The sequence below is a fragment of the Centruroides sculpturatus genome, unplaced genomic scaffold (genome assembly GCF_000671375.1).
Source record: "Centruroides sculpturatus isolate CEXI.00-Female unplaced genomic scaffold, Cexi_2.0 scaffold353, whole genome shotgun sequence".
NCBI lineage: Eukaryota > Metazoa > Arthropoda > Arachnida > Scorpiones > Buthidae > Centruroides > Centruroides sculpturatus.
The window spans coordinates 158228-167600 of record NW_019384573.1 but is presented as its reverse complement, the minus strand read 5'-3'; the positions used below and the strand labels follow the sequence as shown (position 1 = coordinate 167600).

At 26.0% G+C, this 9373-nt stretch overlaps 1 protein-coding gene and 1 non-coding gene across 2 annotated transcripts in view; one reads left to right on the top strand and one right to left on the bottom strand.

Moving 5' to 3' along the window:
- LOC111624246 (hemicentin-1-like) overlaps positions 1–9373 on the bottom strand; it is a gene marked incomplete at its 5' end in the record, with an annotated part of 182045 nt that overhangs the window by 15866 nt on the left and 156806 nt on the right. The window lies entirely within an intron of this gene.
- Positions 7648–7720, top strand: Trnav-gac. The gene has a single exon. It is a non-coding gene; the product is annotated as a tRNA-Val (tRNA).

Sequence of the window (9373 nt, the reverse complement as noted above, 5' to 3'; positions counted from 1 at the left end):
ACCGTGAATAACGTGTATATATTTGTGCATTTGTATATATATATATATATACATACATAAAATGTACTTTTTAGTTTTTATGGATTATTTTGTAAACAGTTTTTAAAGTTTTTATTTAATTTTAATTAGTTTTTATTTGTTTTGTTTATTTGAAATTGAATAGTTCATTGTTTTTTCCCCTGTTCAAATTTAATTAATTAATTGTAATTGAACAATTTCGATGTAATTTTGTTGAGTTTTCGAGAATAATTGAGTAATATTTACCGCAGAATATTTTATTGTTTACGTTTTATCCGATTATAACTGAATAATTTTCATCTTCAATTAAATTTTCATTTTTTTTTTTTTTTAGAAATTATTTAAGACAAGAGCTAATTCTATTTTACCAAAATTCATCATTATTTTTAAAATTTTTAATTATAATTATGTTTAATTACAAAAAAATTCCATAAATATGAATTAGATTTTTAAAAAATATTAATTGTTTTTACTATTTTAATTATAAAGAAAATTAAAAATGCATTTTAAAATAAGAAAATTAATTGATAAAAAAGAAAATATTTTTGAGATTTGATTTTCAAAAATATTTATACTTTTATTTATATGATAAAATAAAAATTAAAAATTGATATAGAAAAAAACTTTTCGAAAATTTAATCGTTTATATATAAAAATTTTTCAAATTTTAAATGATAAAAAAATTGTACACGGAAAAATAAATAAATATAAATTAGAAAAACTACATGCCATGTAAACATGAAAGTAATTTAATATTATAATGCCGTATTGACAGAAAGTTTTAAAAATATTCAAAAACATTTTCTCTCTCTCTCTCTTTTTTTATATGTATTTCATTCTCATTATTTAAAGTATAAATTAGAAATGAGCTTCAACTAAATTAATTGGTTTCGAGTAAGAAACGTAAGTTTATATAAAAGAGATTTTGAAAAGAATACAAAGAAACATAATGACAGAAAATATCTACGTTTTCTTACATTAAAGCAGTTAACCACAGGCATCAGACTGAACTGTGTAATGTGGTTGATGACGAAGATAATTACAGGTTTGAGGGAATCTGGCGGTATGTGGAAGAAACCATTCGGCATCACTAATGACGTGGAAGCAACAAGAAACTAGCAAAGACAGAATCTTGTAATTTAAAACATGTTCTACTAAGAAATTAATCTGATTGAAACATTCGTTCGGTCTTCAAGATCAACAATGATTGTAAACTGAGTAACGACGACAGAATTTTAAAAACTTCAATTAACAGTCAAAACTTTTATACTTAAATACATTCTTTTCTAATCATCAATATCGGAATGAAAATATTACACGTATAATTTACATTTATACATAGAATAATTGTGTTTAAATATAAAATTTTATTAATAATATCTGCTTAATTGTTACGATATGTTTGTATAATGTGTTAGTGATTGTTGCTTAGTTTCTTCGGAAAATCTCTTTACAAACTATAATAATTAATGATTAAACTTTCATATTTAAGTAGATATTTTAATCATTAGTACGAAATAAAATGATTAAATTTATATATAATGTCTACGATATTCAAAAACAGGTTATCTATGGAAGGGGTGTGTTTTAAATATCATTAATGTTATGTGATTAATTGTTGTAATGGTTGTTTAATTACTTAGAGGGTGTTTATAATGTTTACACAATAGAAATAAACAAAAATTATTAAATTGTTCAGTTATTTGTTTATGATTTTTGAGTAAAGCTCTATTGAAATCGTTAAGAACGAAAAAGAAATGATGCAGAGTTGGGCAAGTAGAAGCTCAACGATAGAACATAAGAACTGGAATACGAGTCCAACGGATTTGAAGTTCATGTTACTTTCATGGCCTAAAATAATTCCATTAACGTGATATTTTATCAGCCTACAGCCAATCAGATTAACGAAAACCGCACACACGTTTGGGATCATATCACATCTAAGCTTCGTCTATTCGTACTGATAGCACCATTTATATTTCATTTATCTTCTTCGCTTCCTCCTCCTGTTACCACGAAGATTTATCGTATACGAGTTAAAAGAAAGAAAAAAATAATAATATAAAATATGAAACATGTCCTGTATTGAAACTATTTACAAATATATATATATTTTTTTACAATTTTAATTGTAAGTTGTACAAGAACAGAAAAAATAAGACCCCAATTTATACGTAAAAATCTATTCAAAATTATGAATTATTATATACTTAAACTACACTCAATTTAAAATTATTTAATTTTTATAAAGAAGTTTACAAAATAATTCAATTTTAAACTTTAAAACGTAGCCAATTTCTATACATTTTATAGAGTTGTAAACAAAATATAAAATGGTTTAAAAAATTAAAGAAACTTTAACATGCAATGAAAAATATTATCATGAAAGAGTTTGAAGGAGAAACAATTTAAAAAAAAAAAGAAATAAAAAGAAAAACCGCAAGACACACAAAGCGACAAACGAGAAATGTTCTTAATCACGTCTTCTAACAGCAAGTATAGGACAAGAGAGAGAGGAGAAAGATCAATTTTTACCGGAAAGAAAAGCATGGGGTTATTTGTAATTTTCCGGGAGACAGGATCTGGTATTGATCACAACTTCAGAAAACTCATGGGATGTGTTTTTCTTTCTGGATCCCCATATAGACGTGCCAGTGAAGTAAGACGAAGAAAGACACCTGACGTCTAGGTGTTGGGTGTCTTCCTACACAACGTCGTTTTAGATTTTCGGTTTACCGCACCACCAAACAAACTTAAAGCTATAGAAATGTTTCCTTTATCGACGTCTAAAAATCGTATGCTTCTTGATAAAGAAAAATATGAAGCACTTACATCTAGAAAAATCCAGGATTAAATTGTTACAAATCCTGATCAAGTTTAGCACTTTTTTTCCTACTTATTTAATGAAGTTGTTAAGCAATTACAATAGATTTAACTGAATTTTCCTAGTTGTTCATTCTGTTTTTTAAATGGATTTGGGAGCAATTTTATGTTATTCTAAAGAGAAAAAGAAAAAAAGAAAAAAAACGGCGATTTAATTCAGTTGTTTGCGAAAGAATAAGTCGAATACGTTTATTCTTTAATGTATTTTTGGAAGTAAATTCAACTTTTAAACTTTTATAAACGTCTTACATACAAAATATTCAAGACTTTAAAGAATAATTATAAGCTAATTTGAAACTTGAAAAAAAAATTATACACGGGAAAATAAATAAATATAAATTAGAAAAACTACATGCCATGTAAACATGAAAGTAATTTAATATTATAATGCCGTATTGACAGAAAGTTTTAAAAATATTCAAAAACATTTTCTCTCTCTCTCTCTTTTTTTATATGTATTTCATTCTCATTATTTAAAGTATAAATTAGAAATGAGCTTCAACTAAATTAATTGGTTTCGAGTAAGAAACGTAAGTTTATATAAAAGAGATTTTGAAAAGAATACAAAGAAACATAATGACAGAAAATATCTACGTTTTCTTACATTAAAGCAGTTAACCACAGGCATCAGACTGAACTGTGTAATGTGGTTGATGACGAAGATAATTACAGGTTTGAGGGAATCTGGCGGTATGTGGAAGAAACCATTCGGCATCACTAATGACGTGGAAGCAACAAGAAACTAGCAAAGACAGAATCTTGTAATTTAAAACATGTTCTACTAAGAAATTAATCTGATTGAAACATTCGTTCGGTCTTCAAGATCAACAATGATTGTAAACTGAGTAACGACGACAGAATTTTAAAAACTTCAATTAACAGTCAAAACTTTTATACTTAAATACATTCTTTTCTAATCATCAATATCGGAATGAAAATATTACACGTATAATTTACATTTATACATAGAATAATTGTGTTTAAATATAAAATTTTATTAATAATATCTGCTTAATTGTTACGATATGTTTGTATAATGTGTTAGTGATTGTTGCTTAGTTTCTTCGGAAAATCTCTTTACAAACTATAATAATTAATGATTAAACTTTCATATTTAAGTAGATATTTTAATCATTAGTACGAAATAAAATGATTAAATTTATATATAATGTCTACGATATTCAAAAACAGGTTATCTATGGAAGGGGTGTGTTTTAAATATCATTAATGTTATGTGATTAATTGTTGTAATGGTTGTTTAATTACTTAGAGGGTGTTTATAATGTTTACACAATAGAAATAAACAAAAATTATTAAATTGTTCAGTTATTTGTTTATGATTTTTGAGTAAAGCTCTATTGAAATCGTTAAGAACGAAAAAGAAATGATGCAGAGTTGGGCAAGTAGAAGCTCAACGATAGAACATAAGAACTGGAATACGAGTCCAACGGATTTGAAGTTCATGTTACTTTCATGGCCTAAAATAATTCCATTAACGTGATATTTTATCAGCCTACAGCCAATCAGATTAACGAAAACCGCACACACGTTTGGGATCATATCACATCTAAGCTTCGTCTATTCGTACTGATAGCACCATTTATATTTCATTTATCTTCTTCGCTTCCTCCTCCTGTTACCACGAAGATTTATCGTATACGAGTTAAAAGAAAGAAAAAAATAATAATATAAAATNTCATTACGAAAATAAATTAATAATTGAAAAAAATATCAAAATTTGATAGCATTTTATTTTTTTTATACAAAGGATTTCAAGCGCACCTTCAAGAACTTAATATTTAATCTCATCAAGAATGGGATGTTGGGAATATAAAATTAATTTTATTAACTTTTGTATGGAATGAAATATATAAAAACCCTGTATAATTTAGATTTCATCACAAAAAATGAGTTAATAATCGTGGAAAATATCAAAATTTAATCGCATTTAACTTTTTTTAATGCAAAGGACATCATCCAAACGGTTCAAGAACTTGATATTTAATCTCATTGCAAAAAGATGATATTTAATTTTAACTTACAGGATATAAAATCTATCAGATATTGGCTAATATAAGAATTCACCATGAATTTTTTTCTTAATATTAAGAAAAAAAAAATGGAAGAAAGATACTTTATAGATAATGGATATTAAAGAAGTAAATTCATAACCAAATTTCCAAAGTGGCTGGGGATTTTTTAAGATTGTAAATTTGCAACCTGGCTCAGAAACAGTTAAAAAAGTTAAAAAGAAAAAAAGAAAGAAAAATCTGGACCCGTCTTCAGTAGATTAACCTTAACTCAATATAAGAACGGAAGTAATAAAGACGAACCGAGTACTATCAGATATAGATTTTCACTCCGGTGTAGCATTTCTTTATGTACAACTCTAGTCTAGATATTTTTACGATCTGGCCAAGAGCTCGTTATTCTCTGAGTACGAACAGGGTTATAAAAATCGCATGGACTTCAATAGAGGTCTCAACCTTGGCATCTTCCATCTTTTGACTGTTGTTGACTCATTCAGTTAAAATTTACACCGAGTCGTGAAAGATATCCATAAAAATATCAAAAAATAGTGCTGAGAATGTAAAAGATTGATAAAAAGTCTTCTTATGTGGTTACTTCAGGAAGCTAGATTGGGTTGTAACAGTTGGTTTCAAGAGACCATGTGTCTTATACTTAAAATATCTCAGTTGACTTAAATCACTTTCTTTAGATAACAATTTCTTTACAGTATAAAAAAAAGAAAAAAAAAGAGCCACAAAAGATGGTCGTAAGAGCTAGAAAATCTTAGAAAATCGCTACTCATTAAGAAAGTAAAGACAAAACTATAATATGGTAGTGTGTAACATGAATAGGATAGCATGTAAATGGTCAATAACTTCAAACACTTCTCGTATCGTACTTTTTTACATCGTTGACTTTATATATCAAAGAAAAGTAAAAATATTCCTTTGAAACTTAACCGATACATCGTAAATATCAGCAAGATTCAAATTTCTTAGAAAAAAAAATAATATAAAGGTAGTCATAACTATATAAACTGTACTTTAATAACCCCCCAAAAGTTTCAAAGCTCTTTGTCTTTAACGATGATTTTAGCGCAACTGTACTTAAAAAATATAATAATTTGATCCTTTGTAATAAAATAATTTCATTTTATAATGTTTTTTTTTAAATAAAATTTAAGTGTTTTTTACATAAAATAATGGATAACAATCATTTATTACGTATTTTTTTTTAATTTTCTGCTGAATAAAAATTTATTTAGAGTATTTGAAGATGAAAGAATTGAGTTATTTTAAGTGAAATGTTACAGAATTGTGCCACGTCTTTATAACATTTATCAAAAAATGGATGTTTGCAAAAAGGAAAGGTTAAATTATGACACATTGGCGATTCGTCAACTGCATGTAATCTCTTTATAACTTCAACGTTTCAATTTAGTTCAATTCAATATTTTTACTGGGGAAAAAATTGAAAAAAAAAAATTCTACTTTTAAAATGTCTTTAAAAATTTAAGTTATTCATCATTAAATTGTCCTTTTTTTTAGCTTACTACAAAGAGCATTTTAAGAATAAACTAACAAGACAACTTCTTAAATGTTAAAATTACATTTTTAACAGTAAAATACATAATTTTTATAATAAAAAAGTGCTTTAAAAGTTTTATAAAAAGAAAAATAAAACTGTCGTTAAGCAAATCGTCGTAAATCGAACTCTAATCTCCTATACACTTTTTGTCGTAAATCGAGATTATGAAGCCATCTTTTTTGAATGTTTCTTAAATTTTCATTTATCTGTTACTGTACCTTAGAGACTGTATAGACTACTTGTATAAGTCTCTTAAAAATACAAACCACGTAGACTTTACTTTATGACTTCTCTCTTTACAACCCCGCTTATACGACTGATATAAATTTTTCATCCTGAATGCATTAAATGCCAAATTTGATACATTCAGGACGTAATACTTTCTTTCAGGATTTTATATATTTTACAAGAACGTAACCTTAATTTACGACATTGAACTTACAGCAAATTAGAACTCGAGTTACGACGAAATTCCTTTTAATAACAAAAACTAAGCGCTGAAAACTTCATAAAATTATATTCATAAAGGAAGAAAACTTTATAAAGTATAAAACATCACATGATTTAAAACATAAATATTAATTTTTATTATTATTATTTTTTTTTATAATTATAGACAATAACACTGTTTTATTATTGAGTATTTAAAAATATAGAGAGAGATTTTTTTTATTAAGGTTTACATAGAAAAGTAAAAGAATTTTGTTGCATTTTATAATAAGTTAAAGAATGTACAAGGTGTTGCTTCAGCTACAATCAAATGTAAATTCAGTAATGTTATTCCTGTGGAAAATCAAGAATGTATTTCTTCATCTAACCTGATGTTGTTACAATATGCAAAAATTTTTACATTGCACCCTTAGGGATTGCTTTATTAATAATACATTTTTATTTTTTATTTTTTTTTATTTTTTTGGTCCACGTTCGTCATTAATATTTACAAAAATTTTCTGTAAAACTCTTTTTGTTTCTTGTTTACTACATAAATATATATATATATATTTTTTTTACCTTCAATAAATATATATATTTTTTAAGCATCAGATTAAGACATTTCTTTGGATTTTTCATCCAACTAGCATTAGCTTTTTGAGTTTCAAAATATGTTAAGATACGTTATTGATTAGATTTGAGCATTAATTCAAGTAAGTGCTTGTGGTGTAGTGGTTATCACATCCGCCTGACACGCGGAAGGTTCTAGGTTCGATCCCTGGCAGGCACAGCATAACCCCGCGTTTCTTTATGCATCGCTCGAGAAGCGCTTTACAGCGAACACATTGAAACTGGTTTCTAATTGACTATCACTGCTCGTGACGTCATTTCGCTGCATAAAGAAACGCGGGGGAACTTTTAGACTAATGTCAGAAGAGCGTGAAAAAGCACCGACGCTATTTTTTACACGTGAAATTTCACGGAGAGAAATGTGGACAGACGAGCGTTATTTTTCACGGAGCGCGTTGGTAATGTTCCATTTCAGACGCGTGTATATGTCAACATGGATCTCACAGATTGAGATGTGATGTTTTTTATTATGTGCAGAAATATTTAAAAATTAAAACAATTTCTGTTTTTATAAAGTTCAAATAAACTTTTTCTCAATAATTTGTACGATTATTTTACTAACATCCATGTCTTATTTTTTAAAATACGCGAGTACCGTACTCTTCGGCAGGAACAACACTGACCAGGCACTTCCTGGAAACAATGTTAACATGTCCGTGGTTTTTCACGCTCGTCTGACATTAGCCTTATAGTGCTGTTGATACTTAAGTACTTTNTTTTTACTTTTATTATTTTTTTTTTCAATTTTAGTTTCTGCAAGAAAATAATTAGTTTCGTTTCTTTTGAATTTTTCTAATAAGACGAAATTAATTAAAATAAAAAATAAAAAAAAGGAATTGTCAGAAATAAATAAAAAATAATGCGAATTCTTTATTTAATAAAGTTATTTATAAACAACATACGTGTACGTAATAAACTGTAATTTACTGTTCTATAAATAAATACACGATTTAATATAAATATTTTTTTTATATTTTAATAAGCCTTAAACAAAAGTTATATTGTTAAGGCAGTAAGCAGTATATATTTTAATGTATGCTTGCTATAGTATAATTTACATATATTTTATACAGAAATAAACAGTATATTATTATTTTGTTAAATATTTTATTAGAGAAAATGAATTTAAATTTTAAAAAGAATCTATTTAATAAATAATATATAAACAGTTCACAATTTAGTATAGTATACATGTAATTTATACTATAATAAACTGTAAAGGAGATGATTTACAGCGCTGATAGATAGAATAACTATTGTTAAAACTTCTGATGTTACTAGGAGGGGTATATCGATTGAGATTAGTGATAATAATACAAACATAAATAAAATAAAAATAAATCAGGTGATGGTTATCTTGACAAATTCCATTCTACAGTTTATTTAAATACGATTTAGGTTCAGCAGACAAATTAGCCTAACTTTTACTAAATTATCACAACAGGGTGTGTCTTTTATGTCATGTATTCACTCTTAAGATAGCTCGAATTTAGATCTTATCTGTAAAAGCCACACCTAGGTGGAGTATATCTGATCCTTTTGCAGTATTAATAAAAAGATTTTAATATTATTTTTATTTTTTTTAAATTTTTTGTAAACACAATATTGATGTTAACAACAGTATCAGGATTTTTTTTAATATAAAAAAATATATGAATATTTTTATAAGAGTTTTTTTTGTGATTTTTTATATTTTAAAACACAAATAATTTAATTTTTAAATATAAAATAAATAGTAAAAAAAAGTAAAAAAAAAAACAACACAAAGAACAAAAATAATATATTTTATTATTAAAATTAAATTATATAACAT